Below are 14407 nucleotides of genomic sequence, written 5' to 3' on the forward strand. Positions count from 1 at the left end.
GCTCAGGCTCGAAACGTTGGTAACGTCTGTGCTTATAAGACAATCACAGCGTCTGCAGATTTTCGTGTTTCACAGCATGGGCTTGAGGGCCAGAAGGGCCTGTTACCCTGCTGCAAGTCCACTTTTAAATTTAAATTGCATCCTTCACAGAGCAGTTCCAAATAGAATTGAATGTGGGGCAGTGAACATCTCCACCTCTGACTGCAGGCAAAGGAAGGTCATTGATAAAGCCCTGAGGAACTCCAGGAGAGTTCTCTAACCTTAACCAAGGTCGGCCCATGTTCTATTGGATGGATAGATAGATTGATAGGGTTCAGATTTATCTGGGCCAACAGCAAGGAACTGCCACTATCCTACAACGTCAACTTGGTCAGCATGGAGGAATTGAGCTGAAGGCCCCATTCTATGCCGAGTGGTTCCATAACTAAATGATCCACAGGTTCCAGTTCAACCAGTGCCCTTGGTGCCACACTCAGATACATGCTGCACAACGTCACACTCCACTGGACTGAAGCTATGATGGGATGAGGTCAGAAAGATGAATTTGGGACCAGAAGCAGCTCAAGAAATGAGGAGGTGAATGTCACACATTGATAATGGGAGTGACTCACATCTCATCTCACTGCTCCAGGTTTGGGCCAAGGTTGTGATGGAATCCGGAACCATCACAACTCAAACCGGGCATCCAAGATAAGCTATTGGTTCCCTAGCACCACATTAACATACAACACCACAGCACAGTGCAAGCCTTTTGACCCTCCACATTCCTATACATTTCTACAAAAATACTATTTTTATTCCATCCATGTGTCTAAGAGTCCCTTAAACACCCCAATGTTTCAGCCTACACCACCAACTCAGCAATGCATTCCAGACACCCACAACTCTAAAAAAAACTTACTCCTGACATCTCCCCTAAACTTTCCTCCCTTCATTTTGTACACCTGCCCTCTGGTCTTTGCTATTCCTGCCCTGTGAAAATGTACTGACTGTCAAGAGACAGATTATGGCTCTCAATCTTGTCAACCTCTCATCCTTCTTTGCTCCAAACAAAAAAGTCCCAGCTCTGCTAACCTTGCCTCAGAAGACACATTTTCCAATCCAGGCAATATCCTGGTAAATCTCCTCTGCCCCCTCTCCATAGTTTCCACATCCTTCCTGTAATGAGGTGACCAGAAATGAACACCATATCTTTTAAATAAAGTTTGAAAAAATGTAACAAAACCACAACATACAGTATAGAAATAATCAAAGAAAATTTTGCATTAACAGACATCCCACCCTCCTGCCCTAAAGCCAACTCCCTTAAGAGGAGCAAAAAAAAAAAAAATTTTATATTTCAAATATGGAGACCACTTACTAACAAAAGTATAATTAACATGTAAATTATAGGTAATTTTTTTCCATAACAATACACGATTTCAATTTATTATGCCAACGTGATATATTAATCTCAGTATCATCTTTCCAAGTACTAGCAACACATTTACGCGCTACTGATAACACCAAACGTACAAAAGCAATTTGAATTTTATGAAAACATTTTCACTACCTTGAGTTAACAATAAAAATAGCTTCTAAAATAAACCACTCATCATCTATATTAGGGGCATAAAGATTCAACAAAGTCCAAGATTCAGCAAAAATTCCCCTGAACGAATACAAATTTCCCACAAAAAAGTTAGATCGAACAATAATTTTATAATTTCTCCAAAACTACTTTAATTCCTTCCCAAAATGATTGAACTTTAACACAATTCCAAACAACATGTATAAAAGTTCCAATACATGAGCCACATCTAAAACAAGAATCCGAATTACTAAACCCACATTTTTTTTTTTTTTTAAACTTTTCTGGGATCAAATATAATTGATGTAAAAATTTATAATTAACCATTCCATATCTTACATTAGTCAATTTAATTACATTGTCCTGACACATATTCACCCAATCATCTTCAGGAAAAATAAATACTAAATCACTTTCCCATTTAAGTTTAGATTTCTCCCAATCCGTCTTATCCATACTATCTTGTAACAAATTATACATAACTGAAATATAACCCTTTTTCGGTATAGAGGAAATCAAAGATTCAAATCTCTACATCTTTTATCAAAGCTCTAAGATGATAATATGCAAACAAAGAATTTACAGGTATACCAAATCTTTCTCTCAATTGATTAAAGAAATTTCCCCTCTACAAAACAATCTTGTATTGTCTTTATTCCTTTAGAGTCCCAAATCTTTAATTATTAAACATTGAAAAAGGAATAAGCTGATTGTTATACAATGGAGTTAAAATTGATAATTTATCTTTCGACCCTAACACCCTGTTCTTTTTAAATCCAGATCTTTAACAAATGTTTCAATATCAGCATATCAAATTCAAATGAAATATAAATTCATGTATTTCAACCCTAGATATACACGCCATTTCCACTTTAGCCCAGCTAGGAGACTGATCTAAATCCATCAATCTACTAATAAACTTCAACTGGGCTGCTTCATAATAGTTTTGAAAATGTGGTAATTGTAGTCCGCCCAATGTAAACTTCCATGCAAGTCTATATAACGCCACTCAAGCTAATTTATCTTTCCATTAAAAACTCTCGCACTTCTTTATTCAAATCTTGAAAAAAAAGCCCTTGGAAATTAAACAAGGTAGTGACTGAAATAAATATTGAATTCGAGGAAAAATATTCATTTTAATACAATTAACCTGACCAATCAAAGTTAATGGAAGATCTTTCCACTTAATCAAATCTGCTTTAATCAGTCTTAAAATAGGAACATAATTTAATTGATATAATGATTGCCAATTCGTATCCATAAACACACCTAATTATTTAATTTTAATTATCCACCTTAATTTTGTAATTGTTTTAAATTCAGAATAATCTCCCACTCCAACTGGTAAAATTTCACTTTTATTCCAACTAACTGTATACCCCGATAGTTCTCCAGCAAACATTCTTGTAATTGTTTCAACGACTGTTTCGGTTCCATTAAATATACCAACACATCGTCAGCAAATAAGTTAATTTTATATTCTTCATTCTTAACCCTCATCCCTCTAATTTCTTCATTTTATCTAATAGCCTGAGCTAACGGTTCAATTACCAACGCAAATAAGGCTGGTGACAATGGGCAGCCCTGTCGAGTTGAACGAGTCAATTTAAATGGTAAAGAAATCTGTCCATTTGTCACCACCCAAGCAATCGGGTTTGTATATAAAGCCTTAAGCCAACCAATAAAAGAAATGCCAAATTTAAATTTCTCTGACACTTTAAATAAAAACTCCCACTCAACCCTATCAAAACCCTTTTTTGCATCTAATGCAACCACCATAGGATGGTTAGGTTGCTTTCAATATGCATTGACCAAAATAATTATTCAAAATATATTATCCGATGCATTTCTATTCTTAATAAAACCTGTATGATCCATATGTACCAATTTAGGTAAATATTTAGCAAGTCTATTAGCTAATACTTTTGCTATAATTTTATAATCTACATTTAATTAAGAAATAGGTCTAAATGAAGACACTTTTAATGGATCTCTATTTTTTTGGAATGACAGTTATTGAAGCACTTGAACATGATTCTGGTAACTTCTGATCTTCAGTAACTTGATTCAACACTTCTCCAAATCCATTAGAGAGATCATCATAAAAAAAATTAAACTTCCACAGGGAATCCATCATCCCCTGGGGACTTTCCATTAGGCATTTCTTGAAAAACTTCCTTAATTTCGAAATCCATAAATGAAGATTCCAATTCCTGAACCTCATTTCCTTCTAATACCAGTAATTTTAATTTAGTTAAGTAAGAGTCAATAGAACCATTATCCTGCTTTCCCTCAGAAGTATATAATTTTAAATAAAATGAATAAAACTGGTCATTAATTTCCTGAGGTTTATAAGCAACTTTTGAATTCTTCTTAATAGTATTAATAATCTGAGATGTATGTTCAGCTTTCAATTGCCAAGTAGCTTATGTGCTCTTTCCCCCAACTCATAACGTTGTTTAGATTGATTAATTAAGCACTCAATCTGATAAGTCTGTAAGGTATTATAACGTAATTTCAACCTTGCTAATGCGACTTTTTTTAAAATCTTGTTACACCTTTCTGAAAATCTTTCTCTAACTCAGCAATCTGATTTTCTAACTAACTTTCTGCCATATATTGTTTAACTTTCGTAGAATAACTAATAATCTTTCCCCTCAAATAAGCCTTTAAAGCATCCCATATTACAAAATGACTATCCACAGACTTAACATTCTCAGTCAAAAATAAAGAGATATGTTCTTTAACAAAAGTAACAAACTCTGGTTTTTTTTCCAATAACATTGCATTAAACCTCCATCTAAACGACAGATGTACTACCTCCGAACTTTCACAAGAAAAAAGAAATAATGAGTGATCTGATATAATTCTACTTTTATATTCAGTTCTTAATTACTCTACCTTATAAATGTGCTGATACCAAAAATAAATCAATTCTAGAAAATGAATCATGTCGTGGAGAGTAAAAAATCTATTTCTCTGTAGGATTAACTTTTCTCCAAATATCCACCAAATTTAAATCTTTCATTAACACATTGTGATGCCATCTTTGATTTCCTTATACTTTTTGGATTTCCATCGAATAAAGGGTCCAAAACATAGTTAAAATCACCACCAACTAAAACATTTTCATTAGCTTGAGTTAACAAATCAAAAAAATTCTGAAATAAACTGCTCATCATCTATATTAGGGGCATAAAGATTCAGCAAAAACTTTTCAGTTCACTCTTAATTCTCTGCCAGCAGACCCCTCTGAAGATTCCAATTCAAAGGGTAATTTTTCTTATGAATCCAGATCGCTACTCCTCTTGCCTTAGAATTAAAAGAAAAAACATGACCAACCCAATCTCTTTTCAATTTCAAATGTTCTTTTTCAGTCAGATGTGTTTCTTGTAAAAAAAACTATAAATTTTCATTTTTTTTAATATTAGCCAATATTCTCTTTCTCTTAATTGGATTATTTAATCCCTGAACATTAAAAGTTGCAAAATTCAATTTAGACATCTTTTTAACTACTAATATATTTACACACTATAAAATAATGCTCCCCTCTATAATTCTTCAAAAAAAACCCACTAGCGGCAGATGACTATCAAAGTTTTCAGTGTCATCCACCCCCCCCCAACCCCAGCCAGATACATAGTTATTAATTAATCAAACACAATAGAATATAGTCCATATATTCAGCCCAATGATTCCAAGCCCAACGACTGCTCCGGATCTTCAACATCAAGACTTTGTGTCAACTCTTTTTTTCCATTCCCATTTACCCTCCTCTTTGGAGACAACGGAGGAGAACGTCCATTTCTTCATAATTCCAGAAAAGAATTAGCAAAAACCAAGGCATCATGATCATTCTCAAAAATTTGAGATTGAAAATTTCCATAATACCTTCAAAATTGCAGGATAACAAAAAGCAAACTTGTAGCCTTTTGGCCGTATTAAATTCTTGTCGTCTTCTAATAACCTCTTGGCTCAAATCGGCATAAAAGAACACTGTTATTTTGAACCATTAATGGAGATCGATTCTGCCATGCGTTCTGTACCTCCATACTGTAAGGTAAAACATCATGAGATGGGACCGGAGAAGGAGTCACCCAGTACTAAGGAGTAACAGAATGCATCCTTGTACTTACAAGATAAGAGAGACATTGATGGATTGAGAGGCAGGAAGCTAGCAGGGAAAGGATAGCAACAGTTTTAGTCATTGGACAAGTAATGATATGATGATGTTCTAAGCACATATCCAAGGGTATAAAAAATCACCATTTTGCTGATAACGGCAGAATGCATTCTCCGACTAACTTTGTTAGTCGCAAGTGTTACAATCCGGTAATAAAGAACAAAGAACCCTGATTTCGACTCAGCCTGGTGTTTGTCTCACTCATTCATGAACAAAGCAGACCTAACAATTTGGTGACCCCGACGTGATGGATGAGTGAACACTGGACGACGGTTTCTGTTTTTTCTGACAATCATCTCAGCCGGCTGATAAAAAGGTCCAGAGAAGCCTGTTTTAACAAAATTCTTTTTTTTTTTTTTAAATCTTTATGATTGTCAGTAAGAACTGGAGATCGGACAAATTAGACGACCACAATTGAAGGTCGCATGCCAGGATTGTAACACGTAAGTGATTACAGACAAGATAAAAGTCCTTAAGGTGTTTGAATGACATTTATTAAGTGCTTCGCAAGAAACTACTAGAGTTTAAAAGTCTTTATTGTGTCGTTGCAAAGTCCAATAGAGTGAGAAGGTGGTCTATAAACAATTGAGGACCTGAGTTTTCTGCCCTAAACTGGTTATTAAGAGGAGAAATCTCCCACGTGAAGGTTGGGCTTTGAAAGAAAACAAAGGTTCAGGCTTATTGGCCTCAATTGTATCTGAGAGACTGACTTATAAATGTCCGGTAGGTATGATAATGTCTGTACACTTGAGAAGTTAAGAATTTATTTCCCCAATTCGCCGTGGTGGAATACCACAGCAGACACTAGAGACCTTGAGACAACAAAAAAAGTACTCAGGGACGCCTGCCTGGTGAACAAGAACGACGACAGAAGGCTGCGACAGCTGTGTCCGGATCAGGTAGGAGATATTAATGAAAAAGTTGACAAACTCCTAAGAGACACCCAGTTTATTCGAAATACTTTTGATAAGTTAAATGAGGGTATTCCCAACATCACCAAGGAGATAAAGTTACGTAAATTCATACATTGGTACAGGGAAACAGGACAAAAGTATAGCCCAAATATTTGGTTTTCTAGTTGTAATTTAACTTTCAGACCCCTTTGGGAAAACAGAGAGTGGAAAACGAGCAATCAGAGTATACAGGACAGTCTGAAGTCAATTGGAGGACAAGACTTCGAGACTGTTCTTTTAAAAGATATTAGTCATCCAGCTTGCAAGGGGACATTTTTAAAAGCAATTTTCGTTGACATAGATCCCCTAAACGGACAAAAACCTAAATTAAAACAGGCATTAGAAAGCGGTCCCGCAGCTATGGCTGTACAGTTGCCTGCTAAGACTTTTGACCAAGTTATTAAGGAAATTAATCAGGAATTAGAGGAGCGAAATACCAGTAATGCGGCATTGGAAAAACAAAAAATGCTCCGAAAATGTGTAGACCGCTGGAGGAAGAGGGGTTGGTTACCCGGGGGCACTGAGATGTTCCTGACAGGTGAGGAAAAAAAAATTTTAAAACGTAGAGGCTTAGATAAGCTGGAAGAAACAAAACACAGAAGGGAAAGGAAAAGTGCCTGTTTCCAGTTTCCAGCCACGAAGTGTCCGGGTTTGCTCTCTCCCTCCCTCCTTTCACCCTCCCCCCTCTCTCTTCTCTCCCCCTCTCTCTCTTCTCCCCCCCCCTCCTCTCTCCCAGTGGGGCCAGTGCAAGGCATTTTCTCTCTCTATCTCTTGTGCTCTGTGTATCTGCCTCTCTATCTCTTTCTCTCGCTATGCTCTCTCTCTCTCTCTCTCTCTCTGACACCCCAGATGGGATACTGGAGTCACGTCCCTTATATCCAGATATTGAGACACTGGGGTGTGACAAGAACCACGGGAATAGGGACACATCAGACGAGGTACAGGCCTCTTTAATAAAAATAGAAGGGGGAGTAATAGATGTAGAGACCCCTCTGGAGTCCAAGAAAATAGAAAAGGAGTTAGAGATACAGAAATGGAACATGAAAAAGGTTCAGGATAACATTAAAAACTTAAACAGAGATATTAATGTGCTGGGGCAGATCAGTGAGGATCAAAAAGAATTAATGGTAGGTGTATTGAAGGAAGTGGAAAAGATAACTACAACACTGTCAGGAGAAATTAAAGCTGAAGGAATGGTAATAGGAGTAAAGGACGAAAAGTGTAGTACAGATGAGGAAACGAGATACGATCCACCATGGGAGGAAAGTAGAAGGAAAAGACTCGGGAGGGAGAAAAATAGACATGCCTACCTGGACATAGTTAGAACAAAAGAGAAAGATGTGAAACAACTAAACTATGGCCGAAAAGATTATCTTAGAGATGAACGTGACCAATATACCTTTGACCCTGAGACATTGGAAACTGATAGGGACAGTGACAGTGACGAAGAAGAGTCAGAACAAGGTGGGATAAATAAATGCATGCCAAGAGTAAAGAAGGAGCAGAAATCCCCAAAATTGAGATATCAATGCCCATTACTGATCACGGGACGGGGAACTCAAAAATATGTACCCTGGTCACGAATGGACTTAGAGAGTTTAATGAAAAAACTACCTCCGTTGAGTAATGGGGCTAGTCCATGGATTTCTTGTTTTGAGCGAGAAACCTGCCAAGAACAATTAGCACTCGCAGATGTCAGAACTATCTTGATAAAATTAAAGGCAGAAGGGGCCCTGAAGCAAATAGAGAAAATTGTAAGAAGCAGTAAATTGGGGGATGAAATAGAATTTAACCCACTTTGGAATAAATTTTGGGAAGCACTTAGAGAAACATTTCCTACACCCTATAGTTTGGATGCCTTGGTAACCCTTCAACTAAAGGAAGGAGAGACTGCACACGAGTATTTCACTCAAGCATGGGACTTATGGGAAACAGGGACTGGAGAAAGACCCGACCACAGCCCCTTAGGAAGGGCTCACTTTCGTAATGGGATAATAAACGGACTACCTGCTACGGTTCAAGCAAAATTAAGGGACATTGTGGGAGTAGAGACAATGTCAGAGGATTTGTGGAAAAGACACCTGACACATGCAATCAAACGACATCGTCAATCAGAGCATGCTAAGTCAGAAAGTGCGTCCCAGAAGGAGGTGGACAAAACAACCGATAAATTGGTGAGAGCCATAGAACATATAGGGGTTAAATTAGCGGCCCAACAGATAGTCCCACAGGTCATGGGGCCAGTGATAAATCCGGGACCCCAAGTAAGAAATGGTTGGGAAAGACAGCTAGGTACAATGTATAGAGGGGAACATGCAGTATGCTGGTACTGCCAAAATCCTGGACACTACCAGCGGAACTGTCCGGAGGCTGGGAGAGCAAAGGGAAAAAGATTACCCTCTATGAGAGGCTATCGGGGAAGAGGAGGAAACTTAAGAGGACAAGCAAGGGGTAGGGGTGGACACATTGATGGGCCCCAGAGAATCGGGGGGTGGCAGAGTGATCAACAAGTCCAGGCACCTCAGTGTAATGACTATATTGAGGAAGGTGCTGAATTTGATTATTGAAGGTTCCCTGGAGAATCAAAAATCACGCCTCCCTGGGAGCCACCAAAAATTTGGGGGACGGTAAATGGAGAAAAAATTGAATTTATGGTTGACACAGGGGCAGCAGTTACGACAGTGATTAAAACACCCCCAGGGAGCACATTTTCGGGCAAAACATTATCTACAATAGGATTCTCCGGGATAAGGGAAACACAGCCCTATACAGATAACATCGACATGACATTTGGACGACAAAGGGTTAAAACGCCTGTCCTGGTTGTGCCAAGTTGCCCCATTAATTTATTAGCAAGGGACATTCTTACCAAACTAGGAATAACCATACAATGTTCTGAGAAGGGCCTTCGGTTAACATACCCAGGGGATACAATAAGAAGGGGAGGACAGTTTATAGTAATGACCCCATCTAACGCTTCAGAAGACTCTGTGGAGGTTAGTATTTTCTGGAGTCGGCTACTGTATGATGAACCAGGCCCAGGGCTGATTAAACAGTTTTTTGAGTGGAGGGCCAGTATTCCACGGTATGGGGATTACCATTATCCACTAGATCCTATGCATGTTACATTAAACTACACCATCCACCCGGACCAGGAATATGAGGAGAGGTGGGACTCTCTAAAAGAAGGGAAGACAGAAACGATACATTGTCCATTTATCTTTGTAGGTAAGGAGGGAATAGCTGCTATGGTTGTCATGACAGAAGAACAAATGGAGTGGTTCTGCTTAGGAGTAGAAAGTGTGCCTCATGTGACCTTGGGTATTGCCAAAGATCATCACGCTCGACAGCTGGGTCCGATGGTAAAGGAAGCGATAGGGTGTGAATACAGGCAGACAGAAATCCCGGGATATTCCACCTCGGAGGGAGGAAAATTTGTCAGACTGAATATTGAAGCATGGGACCAGGTAGTGAATGAGAAAGTAGAAAGAGACCGAGCCATAGAAGGAGAAAATATTGATCACAGAGACTCAGACAAATATCTTTCTAATCTGAGTCCACATATATGGACAACGGGGCCCTATGATGTGGGAGTAATAAAAGGAGAGGTATTTCTAGAATTGGCCAACCCCGGGCAGAAACCAATATGGAGAAAACAATACCGCTTGTCGCCCAGTCAGGAGGAGGGTATTAAAGGAACGATAGAAGGGTTAATGGAGTCAGGGGTTTTAAGGGCGGCACCTGACAGTATGTGGAACACGCCCATCATGCCTGTTCCCAAACAGGGTAGAAAAGACTGGAGGATGGTACACGACCTCCGGGAAATTAACTTGGCTACCAAGACCATCGGGAGACCAGTCCCAGACCCATATGTAGCACTTAGGGCTCTGAGTCCGGAGCACGAATACTATACTGTCATTGATCTGGCAAACGCATTCTTCTGCTTGAATTTAGCTGAGGAATGGCAAGACTGGTTAACTTTCACTTACCAAGCACATCGGTACACATACACTAGATTACCTCAGGGTTATAAGGACAGTCCAGGACTGTTCAATCAGGCCCTTAGCGAAATCCTAATGAAATTAAAGCTCCCGGAAGATGTTACACTGATTCAGTATGTAGACGACCTACTATTAGCAGGGAAAACGCCACATGGGTGCCTGACAGGGCAGCCAAACAGGTTACTGGTTATCATGAACATATACAGGGGATGATTTTGAGGTCCCATAACAAAAAAAATGAATCTGAAACTAAGGAGACTTGTAGCAGATTGAATGACTACACAGATGAGTTTTGTGGAGGAAGAGTGCTGTACAACTGGCTCCCCGCTAACTGGGATGGTCGGTGTGCTCTAGTAACCCTTAATGCGCCAGTGCTGATTGTCAAAAGGCAGGAGGGAGACGAGGATTCCCTAGAATTGCGCCACACAGAGAGTTGGCTGTGGAGAAAAAGGAGGAGTGTTGGACTCTTGGGGCCGGGAGGAAGGAACCCTGATGGGGTATGGATTGATGCCATTGGCCAAGCCCGGAATATTCCGGACGAATTTAAATTAGCCGATGAGATTGCAGCTGGGTTTGAAAGCTTTCCTGTTTTTAGTGCAATATTTCCCATCACTGTAAATAAGAATGTTAATAGGATCAACCTTATTCACTATAATGTCCAGCGCCTTGCAAATTTGACCAGGGACGTTGTTGAGGCAATACATCAACAACTGTCAGAAACTTCCCTTATGACACTTCAGAATAGGATAGCGATTGATATGGTCCTGGCAGAGAAAGGTGGAGTGTGTGCTATGTTTGGAGATCTATGCTGCACTTCTATCTCTAATAACACAGGGCCAGATGGATCACTCACTAAGGGGTTAACGAAACTTAGGGCATTGGCGAAAGAATTAAAAGCCCAGTCTGGAGTCTCCAATCCTGTTTTATCCTGGTTACAGGGAGTGTTTGGGAGATGGAGCACATTGTTAGGACAACTTTTGCTGGGTTTGTTCACTTCTGTATCAATTTTTATCACTTGTGGCTGTTGTTGTATTCCATGCATTCGAACGCTGGTCACGAGGACCATAGAGACAGCCCTTGCTGACCGTGATGAACTGCCTCCGAAATATCAAGCTGTGCAGGCTGTGGAGCAAGACTATCTCACATTACAGGAGACGGAGAAAGTTGCTGAGATCGATCTGGAGTCTGAAGGGGAATGTGATGGGAAGGAGGGATTGTGAATTAGATTGTTACACATATAATTTTAACCTTGCTTGTAACCCAAATATTATAACATTGATTGTAACACAAACATTATTAATCAGATTGTAGAACAAGTATTATGAATTAGATTGTAGACCATATGTTAACTTGGGAATTTACTAATGTACGGGGGGTTAGCTAGTTTTTTGCTTGGGGGCAAATGGGATGAAACTTGTAAACGGGCAATGGGATCGGGGTGACGGATGGGGGGTGTACGCAAAGGAGGGTTGGGGGAGCCCTCGCCCACCAGCCGAACTACCCTGTGAACAGAACCCGTATAGAGCTTGGCAATAATAGGCGAACTAATGTAACGCGGTGGTAGCATAGTCAGGGCGAGATTGTCCTCTAAAGAGGACAAAGGAGGGATTGTAAGGTAAAACATCATGAGATGGGAATGTGTAGGGAGTTACCCTGTACAGGGCAGTAACAAGAAGGGGAGGTGTCCTTGTACTCCTGTTAGGTAAAACATCATGAGATGGGACCGGAGAAGGAGTCACCCAGTACTAAGGAGTAACAGAATGCATCCTTGTACTTACAAGATAAGAGAGACATTGATGGATTGAGAGGCAGGAAGCTAGCAGGGAAAGGATAGCAACAGTTTTAGTCATTGGACAAGTAATGATATGATGATGTTCTAAGCATGTATCCAAGGGTATAAAAAATCACCATTTTGCTGATAACGGCAGAATGCATTCTCCGACTAACTTTGTTAGTCGCAAGTGTTACAATCCGGTAATAAAGAACAAAGAACCCTGATTTCGACTCAGCCTGGTGTTTGTCTCACTCATTCATGAACAAAGCAGACCTAACAATACGTAAAATAATTTCTCGATCTTGATATTTTAAGCAACGAACCAAGACTGCTCTTGGTGTTGGTCCTGGAAGTGGTTTTCTTCTCAAAGCTCTGTGAGCCCTATCCAGTTCCAAACCTTCAGGAAAAAGCTCTTTTCCCAGCACCTCTGGGATCCAATGCTTAAAATTTTTTATAGGGTCGGAACCTTCAATGACCTCTGGAAGACCAAATCTTCTTCATTAAATCTCTTTTCTGAATCCCCCAATCTACAAAAGAATCTTCTACTTTTTCCATTTTCCTCTATTATGTTCCACCTGATTTTAACACTCAGAAAAGGCCATTTCAATTTTCTTAAAATTATCTTGCACAATATCAACTGATTTTATACATCTATTAATATCATTTAACTAGTCATTTCCTGTTTCACAGTTGACATTTCATCACACAAGGTATTCATTTTTATTTTCATCTCCATAAATCCTTGATTCACTGGAGTTCATTTTTTTTTGACATATTATGCATTTGATAAGCAATCCCTTCCAAAACAGTAAACACAATCCATTCCAGATACACTTCCACTTTTTGAGATCCACCTCCTTTAACTGCAAGCTCCTCCTTCTGGACGAATTCCAATAAGGCAAGTTCCTCTTCTTCATCAGTCATCGTAGGTCCTTTGGCTGAACAGCTGCGGCTCTGGACACTTGTCGCCGGCACCCCGACCTCTTCGGGACGCCAGCATTCAGGCTCCCCCACAGCCCATAGTTTATCCAGCAATTCTCGAACCCGGGATGCCCCACGCAGGCCAGGCAAAGCCGTCAGACATGCAGGAGCGTCCTCCGATGCTACACTACACGCCACTGGGCCGCCCAGTGAGGTCACGGGTTCGTGGGTCCCCTTGTCGGCCGTGCCACCTGCACCCACAACTTCACGTGAACGCAGGTCAGCAATGCCTGAGCTCACCAATGTGTCAGCGCCATCTTGCAGAGGCAAGATCGGTGCCAGAGTCAAACTCGAACAGGCTGGAGTCCTCTGAGGCTTGGAGACTCCCAACGATGACTCCATGGATTCAGCTATGAAGGTAGGCCTCAATTCTTCTGCACTTTTATATGGTAATTTTTTCTGAAGTTGAGGTTTAAATTTTTTCACATTAGATGCCATCATAAATCACTGATATTTAAACAACTGTAAATATTATTTTTAACCACTTTTAAGCTCTTTAAAAACCGGGTGATCCAGCTGGGAAAATACACATCTTTCTTCTACGCTACCTTGCCAAGCCCCCGAACACCATACTCCAAGTCTCACCAGAGATTCATTGAGCTGCAAGAGGACCTCTCAATTTTTATTGTTGACTGTGCTCGTGGGGAGTGCAGTCACTTGCCAGGTTGGTTTTGTTCTGCTTTGTGATGGACAAATATACCTGGATGGTTTTGCACTGGGGTGGTGGCCAACACTCAACGTACGGGGATACCTTAGACAGGCCACAGCTGGTTCTGCTGCACAGGCCTCCTGGACATTTGGTGGGGAGTTGTCGGAGCCCACAGCCTTTCCCATGAGTGTTTGCATTGGGGCAATTTCCCCAAGTGAATGAAATTGGCTTCAGACTGAATCTGGAAGCTGGGAATGTTGGGTGGATGCAGAGAGATGTCGCAGCACTTCTGGCTG

General features: G+C 40.2%; 1 protein-coding gene across 8 annotated transcripts in view; it reads right to left on the reverse strand.

Annotated features, from left to right (window-relative positions):
• Window positions 1-14407, reverse strand: part of plxna2 (plexin A2) — a 374997-nt gene that overhangs the window by 311283 nt on the left and 49307 nt on the right. The gene's annotated exons all lie outside the window — the stretch shown is intronic.

The sequence above is a fragment of the Narcine bancroftii genome, chromosome 5 (genome assembly GCF_036971445.1).
Source record: "Narcine bancroftii isolate sNarBan1 chromosome 5, sNarBan1.hap1, whole genome shotgun sequence".
NCBI lineage: Eukaryota > Metazoa > Chordata > Chondrichthyes > Torpediniformes > Narcinidae > Narcine > Narcine bancroftii.